We start from the raw sequence: 22196 nt of genomic DNA, 5'->3' as shown, positions 1-22196 counted from the left end.
AAACAAAGGGAAGGGGTGTAAAAATAAACCCATAAAAAATGTATAGAAATAACAGGACTAGTTGGAGCTTAAGATTTAGATTAACCTCATGAAAATGGAGCAAAAGAATTATTAGATATGTAGATATAAGTCATTACGGACTAGGATACAGCTTCTTTATAATTATCCTGGCATTCATGACCTGTCATTGTCGGTGCTTGTATACTGCGCACGGGCATCAAACACTCCTTACATGATATGGAATTAAATTTTCTCTCTAAGGACGAAATAGCGAAAAAGCCATTTTCAGAGTTTAAGTTTCGAAGTCCATATTTCATTAACATTCAATAGCGAATATAGATGTGCACAAAATCAAAAACGAGATTTTTTCGTAGTGCAATAATAATATTTTTGAATAAAATACCTATTAAATGTACAGACTTCTACTCAACAACTTAGTTACAATCATGATGACGATGATTGCAACTAAGATTGTAACTAATTTAAAACAAATTTAAGAAATTTCCAAAAGTATAGGTTGTAATAAACGACGCGCGTTTCGACTCACAGCCATCTTTAGTTGTAAGAGGTGTAAACTGTGAGGAACGCACCAGAGAGGCAGAGAATGCAGGAAGGTGGGATGGCGAGAGAAAGATGGTTTACCAAAAAGCAATACGTAAATACTGTGTTTCTCTCGGTCTTACGTCTTGTACCTGAATATGACTCTGTGAGTAAAATGCAATGCCGGAAACTGTGAACTTATAGCAAGAAATAATGAGCTCTACGGCCTCTCAATAAAGAAGAAAGGGGAAGAAAACTCCAATGGCCGTAAGGATTAGTTGCCAATCTCTCGTCAGACCAATTGTTGTGTTGGTGTGACGGGAATCACGTCAGGGACCAACCACAACCTCTCGACCAGAATACCCTCTGTGGTGGTTTACGGGAGATTAATCCGCGTCAGGGACCAACACACAGCCACACGCACACTATCCTGCCTGAAATCCTTCACGAGGCTGTGAGACCCTGTTAAAGAATTTCAGATGGAGATGGAATCCTTCACGAGGCTGTAGAGTAGACCCCGTTAAAGATTCCAGGATATTCTCAAGCACACACTCTGTGGCGGTTTACGGGAGATTAATCCGCGTCAGGGACCAACACACAGCCACACGCACACTATCCTGTCTGAAATCCTTCACGAGGCTGTGAGACCCTGTTAAAGAATTTCAGATGGAGATGGAATCCTTCACGAGGCTGTAGAGTAGACCCCGTTAAAGATTCCAGGATATTCTCAAGCACACACTCTGTGGATGGCACAGACCAAACACACACACAAGCACTCGAGAAACGCACACACACTCAAAAGGGCCCAACTTCTGGGAGAATCTGGACACAGGTAAAAAGCAACTAGGAAGTGCGTCGAACACGCGTGTTTCGGCCACAAAGTGGCCCTCTTCAGCGAACCGAAGGGAAAACACCTCCAACACAAGGTTGAAAGTAAACAACCGTAGACAAACGTCATATTTATATAGAGACTGTGGGAGTTGGGGGGACCAATCGAAATAGGTGGAAGATGGAAAGGGGAGGGGTACTTTAAACGTATTGGTGAAGAGGAAGGAGGGGGGGGGAGGAGGAAAAACAGATACCAAGGGACTGAGTGGAACGGGAAGGAGTAATTATTGAAGGAGAAGGGGGGGGGGGAGAGGGAGGGGGTTGGGTAAAAGTGAAAGGTATCCGAGTAACGGATTATGAAGGGGAATTGGGGGGGGGGTTTAAACATATTTCCGTTGGACCATAGTCCAACGGAAATATGTTTCAAAACTAGAGAAGTCATTTCAAAAGGGAATAAAGTGGGGAGAATGGAATCGGCCCTTTATCGTTGTTGACAACCACATTTCTAAATTTGTGTATGAAAATGCTTTCGTATGCGTCTAAAAGGTGGTTGGGGGTCTGTTTGATCAACTTCAATTCCTTTTCTGATGTTTTATGGTCTTCCTTGAGTAAGTGTAGGGCAATGCTCGATTTATCTGATCTGTTGTATCTGTAATGGGCCATATGTTCTTTGAATCTAGTTTTAATATTCCTCCGCGTCTGGCCGATGTAAGTTGAATCGCAGGAGGAGCAGTTTATTTTGTAAATGCCGGACTTGTTTGAGGCGTCGATTTTGTCCTTAGTGTTGCCTAATAGATGTTTTAGTTTGTTGGTGCTGCTAAATGATATATTAGTGTCAACGGTTTTAAAAATCTTTCCTAGCCCTTTTGTTAAATGTGGGTGGAACGGCAGTTTGATATACCGCGGGGTTTTATGTTGTGTGAGGGTGGTCGTGTTTTGAACTAGTTTTTTATGTTTGTGCTTTTTCACTAGATTGTCAATTATTGACTCTTTGAAGCCATTTTTAAAAGCTATAAGTTTGATGTTTTTTAATTCTTTGTAATAGTTGTTTCTATTTAATGGAATATTTACTAGTCTGTGTACAAGGGCATGGAAGGTGCCCAGTTTGTGACTGTTGTGTGTGAAGGAATCATGATGTATGTAATTGTTGGTTTGACACAGGTAAAAAGCAACTAGGAACCTATTTCGATTGGTCCCCCCAACTCCCACAGTCTCTATATAAATATGACGTTTGTCTACGGTTGTTTACTTTCAACCTTGTGTTGGAGGTGTTTTCCCTTCGGTTCGCTGAAGAGGGCCACTTTGTGGCCGAAACACGCGTGTTCGACGCACTTCCTAGTTGCTTTTTACCTGTGTCCAGATTCTCCCAGAAGTTGGGCCCTTTTGAGTGTGTGTGCGTTTCTCGAGTGCTTGTGTGTGTGTTTGGTCTGTGCCATCCACAGAGTGTGTGCTTGAGAATATCCTGGAATCTTTAACGGGGTCTACTCTACAGCCTCGTGAAGGATTCCATCTCCATCTGAAATTCTTTAACAGGGTCTCACAGCCTCGTGAAGGATTTCAGACAGGATAGTGTGCGTGTGGCTGTGTGTTGGTCCCTGACGCGGATTAATCTCCCGTAAACCGCCACAGAGTGTGTGCTTGAGAATATCCTGGAATCTTTAACGGGGTCTACTCTACAGCCTCGTGAAGGATTCCATCTCCATCTGAAATTCTTTAACAGGGTCTCACAGCCTCGTGAAGGATTTCAGGCAGGATAGTGTGCGTGTGGCTGTGTGTTGGTCCCTGACGCGGATTAATCTCCCGTAAACCACCACAGAGGGTATTCTGGTCGAGAGGTTGTGGTTGGTCCCTGACGTGATTCCCGTCACACCAACACAACAATTGGTCTGACGAGAGATTGGCAACTAATCCTTACGGCCATTGGAGTTTTCTTCCCCTTTCTTCTGTGAACTTATAATAGGCATGAATAAACATGCATTCGTCCTTCAATCAATGATCTAGAGTCATGAACCAACTTCAATTAAATTGAATGCATAACCTTTTCACTTGAGGTACACGATTATGTACTTCAATTAAATCGATCACAATGATTGAATCGCTTCACCAATGGCTACTATTTGTGTCTTTGTTACCATCCTCAGATTTATAAGTCGAGTAAGGGATATTGATCCGCAAGATAGTTAATTCCTTTTGTTGTCTCAGGCGTAACTTTGTGGGATTTGCATAACATATTGAAATCTAATGAAATGATTGAATTTGTAATTCCACACAATTTATTCAAAAACACGACCCAGGTTTCGACGTTGAAACCTGGGTCGTTTCGACCTGATGATGACGTTCAACGTCGAAACCTGGGTCGTGTTTTTAAATAAAGTGTGTGGAATTACAAAGTCAATTATTTCATTACATTTCAATAGTTAATTCCCATCGGATTCGTCCAACGAGTAGTTTGATGATAAGTAAGTAGCAGTAAGTTTAGTAGTAGGAGTAAGTTAATTCTTCTAATTTTTAGTTGTTCCGCAAGATATTCCCATAAAGTTAGCGAGGTAATGGGCACTTATTAAAAGCGTAAACTTATACCAAGGCCAGTTATAAGTTCAAAATTATCCCCGCATTGCCCGTGTCAAACAAAATTTTGTGCGTGGAATTCTAGTCTTTAAGAATGACCTCATTAATATCCCCCCTCACACAGCGACAAGGTGCTACGAAATTTCATGGATGAAATGGGTATGTTTTCTCCAACTCCTTTGGTTTTTTTCATAATTCAGAAATTTGTATCTCAAAGTAAGCTATCTCACTAATTTATTGTAGCACACGCATGTAATTAACGTAATCTCCCTAAATGCATAGACTACCAGTATCATCAGTGTATTCATGTCATTCAAACATCCCGACGACTGTTATTCTTCCAGACTTATAACAACGACGCCCAGATCGGAGAGTCTTCCGCATGCGCCACTGCTTTGCTCTGCGGTGTCAAGGCCAACTTCGAGACTGTCGGCCTCGACTCGAGAGGTCGTTTTGACAACTGCTTCTCCAGCTTCACCTCCCGAGTCCCCTCGCTCATCGACTGGGCGCAACACGAAGGTAAGATCATTCAAGGGAGCCATACCATCCTTCTTCGACACTTGCAACATGTTAATGAGGCTATACTTAACGAACACATATCATTATAACAGATGTAGAAATGAAGACATTCGGTCATAAATGCAGCAACCCTTATATAATGTGACAGGACATTTCTAAAATTTTTTTTTCGATAGACGGAGTTGCTTGAGGCTTATTCAGGCGTAAGAAATGTCTGCACCTGCATTTTACTCAAAAAGGTACACATTACAGAGAGAGGGTATATGTAAATCCAATGAATTGGTTTGACTTGATTGATCTATAATATAGGTGAAAAATACAATTTGTATGAAATAAAGAGAGAAAAAGAAACATGGAGGTGAGGGCTGGGTCCTTGTGCCTGTAAGTTTAATCTCGTCATTGGTGGGAGAGAAAGGGGAAGGCTGGAGCACTACTATTCAGGGCATTTTTCCGGATTTTAATGTAGTATGGCTCTAAGCATTCCTTAAAACCCTTGTTAAAACTAAAATTTAGAGAGTAGAGTTTTGGCTTTACTTTACCCTTCTTACATATTTAGTGTGATTTATTGCCTCTATACTTCCATCCTAGTTTTTATTTTTTCAAAAAATCTACCATTTTGAACAATAAAGTGACCGTTTCAACCATTATTTCAGACTTCCTCCGAAATGAATCTAATCACTAGAGTATTAGAGAGGGAAGGCGGCCTCAATAGCTGAGCTCATTTGCGCTTTAATCTCTACACTGGTGGCGTGACCTATGAACATATGACCTCCCAAATGTATCACAATATTTTTAGAGCAAAAATATTTATAATTACATGTCTCTTCTCTTTTTTCTGAACCCTGGTTAATCAATGTCCTCACCAATTCCTCGTAATTTACTATAGGATAAGGGAGCCACTTCAGTTCATTGAACGGGAAAGTAATGAAACATCAATTGAGATAGGCACCCAAAAGTACTCCTAGATACTCCTTTTGCAATGCAATGCTGTCATAGAACTGACCGAAACGACCGCAATATTAAAAAATCACGCGATAACTTACGCGTTGATTTACATGCGTAATTCTACAACTGCATCGAGAATAAAAAGGCGGTGTAAAATGTCCCATTTATTCCGCACCTCTCATCTGTCTGTTCCAGGCAAGTCGACGGGCGTAGTGACGACGACCCGCGTGACGCACGGCACCCCGGCGGCCCTGTACGCCCACTCCGCCAGCAGATACTGGGAGGACGATGGGAAGGTGCCCCCAGGGGCGAGGCACGCGTGCAAGGACATCGCGCGGCAGTTCGTCGAGGACGACCCGGGAGGAACATAAACGTGAGTGCGACGAAGTTCTTAAGAACGAATTGACTTTCACAAAAAATGTTTTACGCCATGAAATTTTTTAAAGGAACTGGCAAAAAACATCACAGTATATGCATAAATATATCTCTGATAGTATAATGGCTAGTGATAAAATATAATCTAAACAAATCATACAATACATAACATGGAATAACATTAGCTACACGTTTAGGAAAAAAAGTCACGCACCAATGTTCACATTTGAAGAAAACAAAGCAAATTTGAAACTTATTGCAATTAAACTCTTAAATCATTAGTTATCAAATAATTCTCAACGTATTTCGTATGCCTGGGCGTGGGCCGATAAAATAATTAGTGTGAGTGGATTGAAAATGAGATTTGATCCCTAGAAATACTTAAACATAATTGTATAACCACTTGAATTTGAACTATGTTATTAAATAGTAATTTTTTCTCTTCTTAAATATTTAACGTATTGAATATTCATATTTCAACAACACATACAGTATTGAAAATAATCAATCACGTTTGGCAAAGAAATAAATGAGTAGTATAAAATGTTTTAACCACACAAAATACTCTAATGTCGTAAAACTGTGTCGGCATTAATCTTCGCCTACTAGGAAATATACGAGAACTATTGTTAAACATTGAAGGACACGGTTAAGTTAACATGTTCCCTAGCTACAAGGTCCAAAGGATATTGCTTTCTTAAAATGTTCTCCTTGAAAATTTCTCAAAAAATTCCTCACAGCACATAAGCGATTCGTTTTTCATTACTGAATATTAGAGTGCTATGGAGCCCTTTCGTTCTTCCAGACGGGTAAGTTTCCTGGAAGGGCTTAGAAGAAGGGGTCATTTCTAGTGTTAATGAAATCCAGATGCAACGGATAAGCCTCCCCTCTCAAGTTCATGTCGCCATTAATTCGGAACAAGAAATTCAAGAAATACAGAATTCCATTTCAGTTAATGCCGCCAGGAAGTTCAAAGTGCTCACTAAATGCCTCCGCGTCATTCCACCTCACTACTCAAAGTTAATTTCCCCTCACTTCCGAAAGTTAAGAGCTAACCGTTAAAATGGTGGGCGTTGGAGAAATTTATCTTTATGAATAAAGCTATCATCAGCAAAATTCTAAATTATTGTAACGCAATTTATTTGAAACGAATTTGGGTTCTTTTTTTCACAAAATTATAATATGATGATCAATGGTGATTGATAATATGAGCTTGCTGGCAGTAAAATTAATTATAAACCCATGGCATTACGTATTCATTTTCTTATGCATCGCGAAGAGTGACTACCTCATTAACTTATAAGATTCTTTCTCACGCTAGGTCGAGCAACACGCTATGCCCAGAAACGAAAGAGATCCGAGGCTATGAAGGTCTGGCAAAATAACCTCAATCCTTAAAAACATCGTTTCAATCTTCGGAGGTAAATGATGCATTTTAAATTACATTAAACTGGTTAAAATGTTACGATTCGGCGAATTTCTGTCGTGACAACAGTGCTGACCAATTTTCATTTAATTTTATTTAAGTTGCGTTCTGCTACAAAACAAATAGCATTCAAAATTTAAAGAAACATATTTGAGGTCTCTGGCGTGTTTTGTCAATTTTCCTAATCATATATATATATATATATAAACATTTATATATATATATAATATAGATAACATTAGGAATATATATATATATACATTTATATATATATAATATAGATAAAATTAGGAATATATATATATATATATATATATATATATATATATATACACATTTATATATATATAATATAGATAAAATTAGGAAAATATATATATATATATATTTTCCTGTCAATGTAAATATATGTACATATTTTTTTTCAAATATGCCACGTTTTTCGTTTTACTCTTTTATCGAAACATCTTCGCGAAAAAAAATTCGTTTTGTAATGATTTAAAATTAAATAAATAAATATATTGGCGATACATTTCTAGAACTGTCGTATTGCCAGTGAGTCCCTGTAATTTTCAGATGCAAAGACAGTTCAATGAACAGGGCACATTTTTGAACTTGCTACATTTTCCAATCCTCCACACTTAAAGGCTCTTCTCAATATACAGGTCATTGAATTCAAGGCCCTTGTTTCACTATTTTTGCCAATCTTTGAAGACAGGGTAATTTCAATTATCCTGGAATTCATTTTATCATGTGCCCTTGAAAGTCACCTCTGCAGCATTAACTACTGCTTCTGGCGATAAAAAATGCTTACTCCAAAGTGTTTTTCTCCCACTGAAAAGGGTATAATAACCCCATAGAAAAAGACCGGATCTAAAGACAAATTGATGAATACATTCCACGCTCAATTTCGCAAGATACTCAGCAATAACCTATACAATGTGGTGGAGTTCTCGTGGAACAGCATCATAACTATTACTTTAAAATGTGCTATTTTTCGATTGATATGAATTTGAAGAATTTCCGTGACATCCCTCGAATGCGATCTATTTACAGTCATATGTGATGTTATGATACAGCCATACAACATTCTCTGCAATTTTAAAAAAATATAAAACATTAAATTTCCAAATCAGAACATTAGGACAGTCCTCGTGACGTGGAGGATTTCACGCGAAATTATGCTATTTCCTCCCTTGATCAAGATGATGTGTCGCTCATCCGCATTAATTACCTCCTAAAAGAATAGTCATATTACTCTAAGATCAACGTCAACTGCGGACAAACACGTACACGTACGTTCTGCTGTTTTTAGTGTGGGTAGTGTTGAGAATTTACAGCTAACAAAACATCTGATGCGCTATTTCTTTCAATAACATTTGGATGGCACCCAATGAAAATTTCAATATTTCTGAAACTCGTGCTCTTAACTTCATCCGACGATATTATTTTGCAGCAGCGGTGCAAATGTTCACCTCCATGCGAACTTTAACTCGAGATCTTGGTCCATCCTTGAAATTGTCTCCCCTCTTTAAAATATTTTATCCATATTCTAGCTGTTCTATAAAAAAAGAGGCCCTTCTTTAATTCCCGAAAGAGACAGGAATAGGACTCGGATGGCGATTTGTTCAATCTTAAGCAAAAATTCAGCGTCCCGCTGGTCACGCGTTAACTCAATTATTTCAGTAGACGAACCGAATGCATTTCAAATTGTAACGGTCGGCGCTGAAACAATACTGAAGTAAGGTGGATAAAACGTTAATCATAAATACATAACACATTAGGATATAAAATTACATTTCCGCACAATTGATAATGCTACTAAAAGATTACCATTACTCTTAATTGACCAGTTCTTTATGTTATTACCAGAAAGATGATTTCTAACGGTAATAAGAACGGTTTAACGCTGATGAAGTTAACGTTTGACGCACGTAAAATGCCTTCGAAGGAATTTCACATTGACTGATTTTATAAAAAAGGATAGAATACTGAACATAGGACGAGTGAAGAAGGAAAATGCCCAGTAATTTCTACTGTTTCCTTTAACAAAGTCTAATCATTTACCTGCGAACAAAATGTTGGCATATAAATATGAAAGTACATTTTGATTCCAAGATCAATCGCACAATAAAGATAACACAAATATCGATTGACTTACCTTACCATCAGCCATTATATTTGGGCAAAATAAGTTCTCTCTTTTTTTAGGAATGATATTAGCGCCGCGCGCACAGAAAGAGCTTCGTTTGCAAATGTTGAGAAAGAGAATTCCGTGTCAGCCACGATCCCTGTCCGTTGCCATCCACAGCATCAGGTCTCAGTACTTCGCACGCCGTGTAAGTCAAAACAACTCTCCACAAATTAATTAGTTTCCCTGTCTTTTAACCAGCTATCCACTCGCTTCCATTCAACGCGGGATCGTCCCACGCTCCCTTGCGCTATTTAAAGCTGTGAGTTGGCGTCAATATTTTCCACGCCCCCACCCTCAAGATCATGTTTCTAAGAGCACGGCAGACGTTCTGAGCAAAAAGGGGGCGGAGGGCGGTCATGAGATAGGAATCCGTGGACGAGTAGACTGGGCAAGGGCAGAAATTGAGGAGTGCATGCAAAATGGGTGTTCCAGGCAGTTTATTCTGAAAGCGAGTGGAAATCCATGGATCTGAAGTTAATGATATAATCACAAGCTACCTGGTATGGAAAAACAACAAATGCAATAAAAAATAAAAACCGGGTCAATGCATTAGAATCAGAAACCTAGAATAAATTTTCAAGGGACTAAAGTAAAATGCCAAAATCCTTTAAAATCCCTAGAAAGTAAAGTATTCACCCCATGCCTTTAAAAGTTGAACGTCTATCATAAGAAAGCTTTGTCCTGTATGTTCAGACTGAATTTCAAACAATAAATGGACATTAAATAGGCTTGTTCCATTGAACAATAAAGATTCAAAACCACAGTTATCTACGTCAAGATTGGGTTTAAAGATGAGGATAGATCTCACTTAATACTGCGCCCAGCCGCGTACAAAACATCAGCGTAAGACATCAGGGCAGGCGGACCGGTTCCCTTCCATATGCCACCGGTGGTCTCCGAGGAAGATCTAGTGCCCGAAAAATCACGCGGCTTAGGAGAATTTGAGGGTGCCCAGAGGATCCACCCGAAATCGATCCCGGACTCTCGGGTCAGTAGTGGAGCACTTGTCCCACGGAACTACTGCATACTCTCTACGATAGGTATAAATATTGTAAAACGTTCGCGTGCACTAGATAGAGGATTTTCCGAGAGGAAATCATTAAATTTAACTTCATCCAGATCTAATATTCCGAGTTCCACTCCTAGTTCTCCCGACAATATCCCTGAGATCGACTTTGGAGGAGGACAGTCATGATTCGTCTCTTCCGCTTCCCAGCTATTCAAGTTTCCTCCCGCTCAAACGAACGATAATTTCATTACAACTTGGAAATAAAACGGGGGTGAAAGGCCGTGGGTCTCACTGAGGACGGAACGAGGAGTTAGAACAAGTCCGGCGATCCATCCATCCCATCCAGCATCCATCCCCTACCGACGATGCAAAATGACTTCGAAAAGCACCCTACCGTCCCCAAAAGGGTTTTCTAAGGTCATTATCCTACGCTGCGCTAAAAGAGGGCGGGAGGGGTCATATGGAAGACCGGAATGGTGGAAAGTACCATAAAGAAGCTGTCTGAAGCCCATCTCTTTTCCATCTCGCGAGAGAAAATCTTCATTAAATCTGCCCTATGGCCTCCGCAACTCTCTCCCCCTCATTCACCCTCTTCCCCCTTCCCTGCCCACCCACCAGCACGCTTATCCTTCCCCATAACCCCTCAAAACGTTGGCCTTCCGAAGCAATAAAAATCTCCCTCCAGCTGTTTCGGAGTGAACTAGAGTGTAAAGAATGCATTCCCTGGAAATCAATTGGATTTGGTGAGAAGTTAACGATGACTAAAGTTCACCAAAAGTTGAAGAAAAGGATTGGAGAAGTCAGTCAAGATGGTGACTATGAATTACAGTGAAAGACCCAAACGGAACCCTGTGAACGAGCAGGTACAGAAGTCAGCCGAGAACGGAGGGAATGCTTAAGATTGAGCCGTGGGGTGGGAATGAGGAATCTCAGAGTAACCTGATTGATTGTGTTGTTCAACTAATCAACCTCTATATTGATCAATCTTCAAATCAGCGAATAAATGGCGGAATCTTGCCAATCTCTCAAAGAGTTCCAAAAGCAACCATACAGGAACCATTCGGCGAAACTTCATAATTGTATTTTAAGCTGGTTAAATCGGTTTTAAGGATATGTCTCACCTAGGGTTGAACCCAAAACTTACGCATTCCGGTAACTAAAATAAGCATGTTACTCTTTCTAGAAAATCCTCACAACTGAAAAAGCACGTGGAAGTTAACAGGGATCGAAGGCATCAAGTTCGGAATCTGTATCCTTCCAGTCAAGATTCGAAAGTTGTACCACTAAGCTAACAGAACGCTGTTGACTGAAAGAGTGAAAAACTGTATGGCATTGACTTATAGGTCCTATTATTATTTACAATGAATGGTTGTATTATTTACTGGCATAAAAATTACTTGGTCACTTCATATCTTGACCATTGGTATTAATGAACTCGTATAAAAATATTTAAGAAAAATTAGAAAAAAAACAAATCTTCACGTTTATGATAGGTTTTATAGAATATTCTAAGAATCTAATAGAACATTAAATATAATACGGTGAAGCTAACATGCTTCTATCTTAGAGAAAGTTTTGAACAAAAGAATGAATTCCATCCACCAAATCAATAACAACTATTATCTCTGTTTTTCCTCTGTGGAATTCAATTCTCATTGAAAGATAATTTAAACTAAAACTACATTATTATATCTCTCATGAAAAACGGTAATAAATAAAATTTACAATCAAACCTCATTCTTCGTCATTCATGGCATCGCCTTGATAGTCAATCAATTCTTCTAATTATTGCAGCCAGAGAATTATTTTAATTGCAGCGAATAAATAAAAGAAACATAATAAATCGCTGAAAGAAATTGGCTTAAGGTTTGCTTTCATTTGACTTTCCGAGGATTTTAACACTGAGGACCTTAAGAACGCTTCTAGAGAGGGCAATTCTGGGACCCAGTCGTTTAAGATATACTATTTCAATGTAAATAAATAATGGTGATGACATATTTCATTAAGCCCGATGATTGACGGGCATGAATCCTACAGACGTTACAAGGGGAATTTATTTCGGGTTCGTCTAGCAAGACTCCGAGAAGAGAGGGATGGGGAGCTGGATTCAGACGTTGCGCCGTCGTTAAAGAGAATTAGAGTCCTCAACCCGTCGTTGCCCCAAGCCCAAAACCGAAATGTCAGCGTCTTCAGTTATGAGATATTTCTGCTCTGCTTTGTGGTCGAATAAATGAAGTTAGCCCAGACCCGTCTATTATTTGTCAAACTCATCATCTTCGTTTCTTTATCTGATGAAGATGCTTTTGTCTTGCTTTGATTTTTCCTTTAGTATCGAATAAATGAACAAAATTTATACACAAGAATTGTAAGAAAAGTATCGGTATTAACTTTTTCCTGACGTGTGCATGATATACTGATTTCAGAGCGTTGGTTGAAGTATGCGCATGATAGCAGATTGTATTGACATTGATATGATGACAAGACACACCATTATCTCTGAAAATTTGGCGATGCGATAGATCCGCGCTTAACTCGTCCTGAAGTTCTTGGTGGACGACCAAGAGCAGAGGCGATTGTCTGCTTGCAAAGAACTTCAGCAGCGGCATCACGACAATTCCTCCCCATTACCATGGCACCGGCAGTCTATTTCATATTCCCAAAACTGAAATACTCCCTCAAAGGACACCACTCCGGGATCCTAAATTTCGTCGAAAAAGCTTGCACGCGTACCCTTAAGGACCTTCCGGAATTCGCCTACCAGGGAACCTTCGAGTCGTGGAAAAGCCACTAGAAAAAGTGTGCTTACTATCATGGGATATATTTTGAAAAATTTTGAGGCATTGTGGCAGTATCTGAAATAGTATTTTTCAGTAAAATTTACTGTTAATCTTAAAATAAACCATGCGTATTTCCTCGCGGGAGGCCAATGAGCAACTATTGGACAGTGAAAAATATACGAAAATTATGTTAGCCGTGTAAAAGGTGCCCTTTTAGCCTCGCTCGCATATGCACTCGGCTTAGTCAGTCTACTAGACTGGTCGCACGCTAGACTGGCGAACAGTGTCGTATTTTTATAGCTACTTCTTTATTTACCTGATTTCTAAATCTGACAGAATCTTTATGGTCACCAAGACGTTATAAACAACATGAATTTAATTCTTACATTAGCGCAAAAGTTAACATCATTGGAATTTCATTATTGTATTGTTTTCACCGCTCTCCAGTACTTTTTCACGTGCGTGTGTGTGTTTGTGTGTATCGAGTGCATGTATTGATGTGCAAGCTTATGGTGGAAGAGATAGGAATGTACTTGGAGGCATACCCCTGGAGGAGTGGGACTTGAACGCGGTCCTATCGGGTGGGCGGCGCTCGTGATCTGGTTATTGCAAAATGGGGCATTCGTTCGGAGATGTGGAGAGACAATTAGGGTTGAAGGAGATGCGCCGGGTCCTGGGGAGGCGGTTGCGGGGAAGGAGGGGGTTGGAGGGAGAGGAGGAGATTGAAGGATGAAGAGCGGGGCTGAGGAGCGAGCGAGAGAGAGAGGGGGAGAGTAAAGCGATGGGCCGACAGAAACAGAACAGAGGAGACCAAGGGTGAACGTCTAGTGGAGACGCTATGGAAGAAGTGAGAATGATGAAACGATGAAGCAAAATATCGAAGTATTGGTGTGCATGCACGAAACGAATAATTCGCTAGGAGCAAATTAGTAATAAGATGTTTATAGGGGAGAGTGAGACTCTTCTTATACCATTCCATGTCTTAATTATATGGCTTACACAAGTATTTTGAAGGAATTTTTTTGGAAGAAATTATCTTTGAAATATTATATTCGTGTATAAAAATTTCATTTTCAGTTGAGAGCAGGGTTTATTCGACCCAGCAGGTTTAAGTAACAACTCAATGAAAACTATAAATAAAAATAAAATTTCTCACAATTGATAGCCTTGTTAAAGTCTGCGAAATATTTCCTTACATTAATTCATTTATCAGGTTCCAGCTATGAAAACATATTTTCTCTGGGGGAGTGAAAACGATATTCCATTAAAATGCTAAGAATTTTATTGAAGTCACACTTTGATTTGGTTTAATATAATTACCCTGACAGTTTGTTTTTTTATTTCTGATGGCGTTATCTCTTGTTGTCAATATCGAAAACCATTTTAACACGGTAATATTAGGTAAACACTTTCTGAATTTGTATTTGATGAAAATCGAATTTCTAATTTGTGTCACCCTTCATTCACCCTAAAACATTCGAATCTTCACCACCCTAACCTCCCTCCTTGAATCAAAAAGTGCCATATTGTTCTCGCTCGTCTTATCCCAATCGTTCAAGGACAAGGCGTACAAATTTCAAACAGCAAATTGGCGAAGGATTATTCTAATATGTTCACTACGTCAATCATTAAGTACTCGATATTTGAATTACAATAAAATGAAAGAAAATCATGGTTTTCATTTGATTCTGGTCACGTATTACTATGTATAAATATTTGTATGCAAGTCAAATTTAACGTAATGTTTGCAATATCAAGCATATGAAAGATTATCAAATACAGAGAAGGACATGAAATATTAAATCTTAACTGGTATCGGATAGCAAAACTGTCACGTCAAATGACACGTTAGCCGCATACTGCCAAATAATTTCTGGATAATATTTTTGGTTTTTACCGTTCAAAGATTCCCTTTTATGAAAATTTGCGGCAGATCCACGTGACAAATGCCAAAAACCGAGGAGGCAAAAAAATAAAGCTAGTCACGAATAATTCTTTGCATAAAAATAAGCATTGTTAAAAATACCTCACTTTTGAATTTAAATATGTTAATACCTACTCACACAATTAGAGCCTCTGAAACGAATGAGTACGCAAATTGTTTTAGCCTGAACGTAAATTCATAGTTTATTCTAAATTTTAGTAAAATTAAAAATTAACTCCTACTGATACAATATTACCAAGTATTTATCATTGGCACGTAATATCATCCCCAAATCCCATCTGCCACAAAAGTAGAAGCACTTATTTTTTCCCGGATAGAAGGACGGGCAAATTGCGGCCTCTTTGGCTGGATTCGAGAGAGGTGAGTCTCAGAAAAGGCAGGAGGCCGGAGGTAGTTGGGAGCATTTTCGGAGTGCTAATCGTTTGTTTGCGAAACCTCTATACCGTGACCTCGTCACGTTGCTTCATGAACCGTGCAGGTGAACAGCGTTACGACAGCTAATGTTACGTAAAACTGGAAAACATCGGGAAATAGGCTCACGACATGCTCAAGATAGCTCAAGGAGATATAGTAATGGGTAATTCGAGTGTTTTTAGCGGTAAAAGTTGTTTCGGGAGGGTAGAGAAGATGTTGAAGACGCCGACCGTTCAGGATGGCCTTCGACCTCAAAAAGTGACAAAAATCTGGCATGAGTGAGGGATTTATTGGACAGAGATCGCAGATTTAGTAATCGCATGGATTTTGATGAATTTGGCATCCCTAAAAGTAATTGGAATCAACTTGTAACTGAAAAAATGGGCATAAGAAAAGTGTTTGTTAAGTTAGTGCCGCGTGTGCTCTCGGACGAACAAAAGGAAACTCGGACGCGGATACGACAAGAGCTCCTCGACCATGTGAGGAGTGAGGACCCAATTTTTTTGTCGTCGCCCCGCCAGACTTCTTCCTCTTCCCGAGGCTCAAATCCGTACTAAAAGGCCGTCACCACGGCTCGGCTGGAGTTACAGCAGTCCGTGAGGAGCTTAGCAGCATTCCGGACGGCGCCTTCCTGAAGGCATAATAGGTATGGACAACCCGCTCACTGGGGACGCACAAGGGTGCTAGTTTCAAGACTTTTGAGTGAATATATATTTTAGCCATTACATTTTTTTAAATTGACTCAGTCCTACTACTTTTGGGACAGACTTTGTATGAGGAAATTCCCAAAATCGGTGGATGCTGAAGGCAAAGAGTGAAACGCGCAAGTCCACATTTCTCTTTTTTCTAGTTCCTTTAAGACTAAACGTGAGTTTAGACACAGGAACATTGTCTTTAAAAGATATTCTGTTAATCATGCTGTTGGTATAAATCATTCCTTTGTCTTGCCCTGTGAACGTTCCGGAAAACTTTCTTACGAAAAACTTTCTCTAAATTAAAAAAAATAAGTGGGGTGGATCTAACTAAATTCCTACGCATGTAATTATCTCAAAACCTATTATAATTTATCCTCTTTTCATAATTTTTATACCAGAAGAGGGTAATGAATAACTGATCGAAGCACTTTTCCACTTGATAATTTTTTATTTTATTTTACGACCGGGTGTCGACGCATCGCATCATCATTAGGTCACCTCGAAGCCCAGTCGTAAAACAAAAAAAAATTATCAAGTGCTTCGATCAGTTATTCATTATATTCCACTTCCCCCACATCAAGCCTGAAGCTACTCAAGTTGACCAGAAGAGGGATAAAAATGCAGTTTTGTTTTCATTTTCCATATACTTACCTGCTGGCATTCCTTCTCCATATTGCCTTATCATCGCACGTCATTGAATACCTAATAGATATAGACGACAAAGTGCACCGCCTAAATTAACTTTTTGCTTCATCTATCGAAATACGCCTCTCGCAAGACCAGGCGAATTTCTAAACCGCAAGCCCCATGGCCAACTCTATGCACCAAATGGCTGATGGCCAGACGTTATGCTGCTCTGCAACTAATTATACAGAAGATCCAAAAAGAGTGAGGATTCAAATTTTTTGACGTTACCCCGCCAGACTTCTTCCTGTGTGGACACCCAAGGGTGCAACTACTTCGAAGATTCTCGAGTGAGTATATATCAATCATGACAAGAAATGCTTTTTAATCCATTAAGTCCTACTACTTTTGGGACAGAACTTTTTAGACTTAATCCTCAAGCATTAGTAGTTTCACCCTAGGAAATTACCTTCATCTCCGTAAACAAAAAAGTTTATTCCGCCTCCGACCTTCGATGCAATAAAAAGGCCTTAGTATCGACTCTGCCACAATCCGCGAAAGAAAGAGTAAGACGCGAGGTCGCGAGAGGGCGGTCGAGTTCGACGCTCGCGATATACGCGGGAGGAAGGATGAAAGCATGCTGCGTGAGGCCTTTTTCTCCGGGAGCCCTTGTGCGTGAGTGGGTCCGGGGTGTGGGGGGATGAAATGATCCGGGAGATTGCACATGGGAAATGCTGAAAGCAGGGAAAGGGCAGGAGAAGAGGTGGGTCGTGGAATGGAAAGGAGAAGTGGATGAGACGGAAGCGAGGTGAATATAAATGGCGAGAGGAGAAATAGAGACGAGCGGGGACGAAGGAGGCCGTCGGCGGTCGAAGAGAAAAAGGAATAGAACTAATTGAATGCGGGTCTGAGAGAAAAAGAAACCCGCCGGTGCATAATAAATTGTGTGGATAAGGTAATGGAGACAAAGACACCGTGATTAGGGGCATAGGATGAGGAGCCCTGGGAAATGAGGCCATAAACGATCATTGGATGAGTGGAGGAGCGGAATTTTGATTTTGGCCCGGGCCCCAGCGGATGTTGGAAATGGAGAAAGCGGAGGGGGGCGAATGGGCGGTTGTCGTCGTTAAGAGCGACGCTTCACGTAAGTAAGGATTGCATCGAGAGGCCTGAGTGGATGGCTGGGGAAATAAATGTTTTGCGAGGGAACTGATAAAGGAGAAAAAATCTAATCTCCGGTGCAAATGAGTTCTTAGCCCGCCGGAGCGGAAACTTTCGCATCACCTCGTGGTAGCAGCAGAGAAGCATGACGTGAACGCCACCTTTGCTACCATCGTTGGCGGCGAGAGATCTCAGGAGGTGAAAGCTTCACATCACGGGAGCTAGTCCGAGACTGGCGAGGGAATACAGATAACGAGCTAAATTGTATATTCTTAACCTTTCAGATGAACGTTAAATGGAAAAATTTTTATTTGCTATTCCCCTATATTGCTAATTTATTTATTTTATGGTTCTGTGCTGTTGTTAAACGATAACTGAATATCACACCACGCACGGAGATTGCATTTAAAATATCATATTTTGAGTTAACGAAAACATTATGGACGTATTTTCCTAATTTTATATGTTCGAGTATTTTCGCCGAAACAGTTGACGCAGTTTGTTTCGCGATGCATTTGTTCGCGATGCTGCTCAATGAAAGCAAATAAAACAACAGCCAGCGTGAAATTAAAATGACTACCATTCACTACAAAGGCTACCCTAAAATATCGAGAGTGATTTTCTGCCAAAACCTACCAAAATCCAACTAAGAAGAGATTCAAATTCAAACTAAACTCACGAACGTTAGCCATCCTTTCATAACTTTCATTAAAGACTTGTGTAGTGGCGAACTACTCGACGTACGTCGGTTCTCAACTCAACGGAGGGGGGGTGGGGGATTTGGAGAGCTCGGCACTGAGCTTTCCCGTCCAAATCACCGAAGCCTTGGGCGAGTGGGGGAAGGGAAAAGTAAACTAGTGGCCCTGCTTGCACTTCTCGTGACCATCTGTCCCGCAATCACCCATCATTGTTGGATCCATGGCCCGGCGCGTTCAAGCCCTCACGGCCACTCGACCGAGGATTGCGAGAGTGGACCTTTTGTTGGAGGGAAGACGAGGCGGGAAAGGCCGAAGGGGCAAAGAAGGAGATATAAATACCCAACTTCCTCCCAACCCCCCTTTTCTATCACCAGACATCTTAAACAAGGTGAGAATGGGAAAATAATCTTTTAGCTACGACTACTTACAAGGAATCCGTGGTCCTCTGTACGAAGCGGAATCACTAAAACATGTCCTCCACGCGTATTTCCACTTCAGCGTCCGGCTTCGCGAGACACAAAGGAATAATATAACTGTGGGCTGGTTACTTGGGTCCACTTCCTGAGTTTACAGTTTGAAGGTTACCCTGTACCCTCATAATGTTTCCTTAGGCACAGGATAATTTCAAGTAAGCAAGCAGAATAATTTTACTTCACTAACCTTCATCGTAGTTTACTTTCATACTACATTGCCAAAGGCAATAAGGAATGAATTAATTGCAAAAAGAATTTGTCCGAGAAATTTCTCTTAGTAAGGCCTTCATTAGTCGATATGAAGTCTTGTGAAGTGCTCCATTGCACCCATTCATCAATCCGTATGCAATCTAAGTATCAAATAAAAAACTTTTGACTCGGTACACCCTCATGGCTATACGCAAACTAGGGTGCAACAACTGGCCAATAACAATAAGCTACATTCGTTTTTAACAATTGTAACATCTAGGAAGCATTAAATTCGATTATTGTTTCCAATATGTTTCAACGAGGTCAAACAGGCAAGTAATTTAGCAGTCTCTTTCATCTCAGCAAAGTGGTGAAATTCGTCGTGTCTTACTATGGCGTAAACCAGCTTAGATTGACCTATTAATTTAATTAATCAATTCTGATAAATCTATTACTGGCAAGGGTTCCTCCGTCAGCTATCATTCATCCGAAGTGTAGTGCATGGCAGTTCCTCCAAAATATTTGATGAGCCCATCAATTTTTTCTCCAGCATTCTACGACAACCTTTTGCTGCAGGATTCGTCAACCCAACCCAATACCGCATGGCAGAAGGCTGCTAGCTGATTTTTTTGGCGGTTAATGGAGGATTATCTGTACGAGCATTATCTGTCTTGGCATTCCATCGTGGCAAAATTATTCTTGCAAAATTTATGCAACTCTCTATTTATATAAAATAATATTGACAGTAGTCTACTAGATTCGGAAATTTTATTGACAGACCCTAGCACAATGCAGTCAAATAATGTGACACAAAATGTCCTCACACCACATAACTTATTTCACATTCTTTAGATTTGCGTGCTTTCTAACTCGCTTAATTTTATTCAAAATCTTGAATTCTTTTTCTCTCCTACCTAGATACCACTTCAATATCCTCTGAACAACCGTCTCTAGCATCCCAATGCCTCTCAGCGTCTCCTGCATCATACCACTCTCCTGAGCCTAATTTCTCCAATAGCCCAATTCCTTTACCTACCCTGCCTAGAGCTTCGTTTGCTTTCTTCTCCGCCCATTGAATTTTTGCATTCTCCTCCACAACAAAAATCACTCAAATACCTCCGATACACGCTCACCTTCCTGCCTAAGTGTCTCCAAGTTTCATATTTACATAAAACTATGCTTCCTGTTAAATTTTTCACTGAATTTATCTGGTCTTTTCTCTTTGTTTTTAATATTGTGAACATCCCCAAAATTTAATTTTTATCTTTTCTCGTAGTATCGTAGTAAACATCTCCATAAGCATAATTGAATACAAAGCATAAGTTTAACAAAATATGTGTATGCAAAGACCATGGCTAATAACACTCGCAAACCATGGTCTTTGCATACACATATTTTGTTAAACTTATGCTTTGTAATATATATATATATATATATATATATATATATATATATCCCCCTCCCCGGACTACAACCTTGACGTGGTGGAAGGGCTTGTGTGTTCCGATGACCTCTAGAGCTGTGCTGGCGGGAGTAATAATAATTGCTCCTGGTAGGGTCACCCATGCCAGATAGGTCGAAGGTTAGGAGCCAGACGAAAGGTAGACCACGCAGCGTCTGTTCCTCCGCAGAGGGTTTGTTGGGAGAAATCCTATGGAGGCAGGAAAAGTGGCTGAAGGGGGTATTGACCGGCAGTGGGATGTTGAAGACGTTGTAATAGAGGGGAGAATGTTAGGCGAACGAGGAAAGGGAAGGAACAGGATAGGGATGTTGAACGGGATGAAAGGAGGAGGAAAGTACCCAGAGATGAAGAGGGACCTGATTTAGAGTAGGATGTTTTGTTTTGCAAGGGGCAACAAATTATTTAATTAGTAATTATGCCCATCCAAAAACCTACCTTAACCGGTAGATTACCTAATATATATATATATATATATATATATATATATATATATATATATATATATATATATATATATAATATACACACACATATATATATATATATATATATATATGTATACTATATTATTACATGATACTATATATATAATATTATAGTATATCATAAATATTATATACACATATATATATATATATATATATGTATACTATATTATTACATGATACTATATATATAATATTATAGTATATCATAAATATTATTATATTATATTATGCATTTACCAATAAGAAGGCACATATTTTCGTGAAATATTTCCCGCCCCAAGTACAATATTTAAATTAAATCCGAGGGTAGGTATAAACTGGTGGATAATAATTATGTTTGGCAAGTGATTTGTTAGATAGAAAACATTTAATTTCAGCAACAGAATTGAATCGAAATTCTCAACGAAGGTCGCAGAAAATGTTTGCAAAACATTATGAAAATAATGATTCAATTTTTTTTAAATTAGCAGGTGAGATGAATTAAAAATCAACTGATAACTGATATTTTGATGGAAATACGAGGAGGACGGTGAGTGAGGCGAGTAGTTATACAAAATAAAAAGAAGTGAAAACATTGGGATCATTGCGGGAAATGAGCAGGGGGGTTAAAAATGTTCATTAGACGGTGCATCCATCCGTTAGCCATCCCTCCCCTTCCCACGCAGCCTTACCGAACGGCTCCTCCCTCACTCCCACCCCACTTTGACACCCCACAGCCCAAAGCCACGCCCATCTTTCCACTCCTTTCGAGACGACCTCACCCCATTTACTCCCCCTCGGAACCCTCAACCCCTCCCTTGCCTGGTCATTCCCCGGCAGCCCCTCCCGCCCCTAATCCACCTCCCTCCGCTAACCTTAGCGTTGCC

At 39.8% G+C, this 22196-nt stretch overlaps 1 pseudogene; it reads left to right on the top strand.

Moving 5' to 3' along the window:
* LOC139692355 (alkaline phosphatase, tissue-nonspecific isozyme-like) overlaps positions 1 to 22196 on the top strand; it is a 230597-nt pseudogene that overhangs the window by 184460 nt on the left and 23941 nt on the right.

This window comes from Hetaerina americana, unplaced genomic scaffold (assembly GCF_022747635.1).
Source record: "Hetaerina americana unplaced genomic scaffold, ioHetAmer1.1.p SCAF_4, whole genome shotgun sequence".
Taxonomy (NCBI): Eukaryota; Metazoa; Arthropoda; class Insecta; order Odonata; family Calopterygidae; genus Hetaerina; species Hetaerina americana.
Note: the sequence above shows the minus strand (reverse complement) of the source record. Positions and strands in the feature narration are given on the sequence as shown.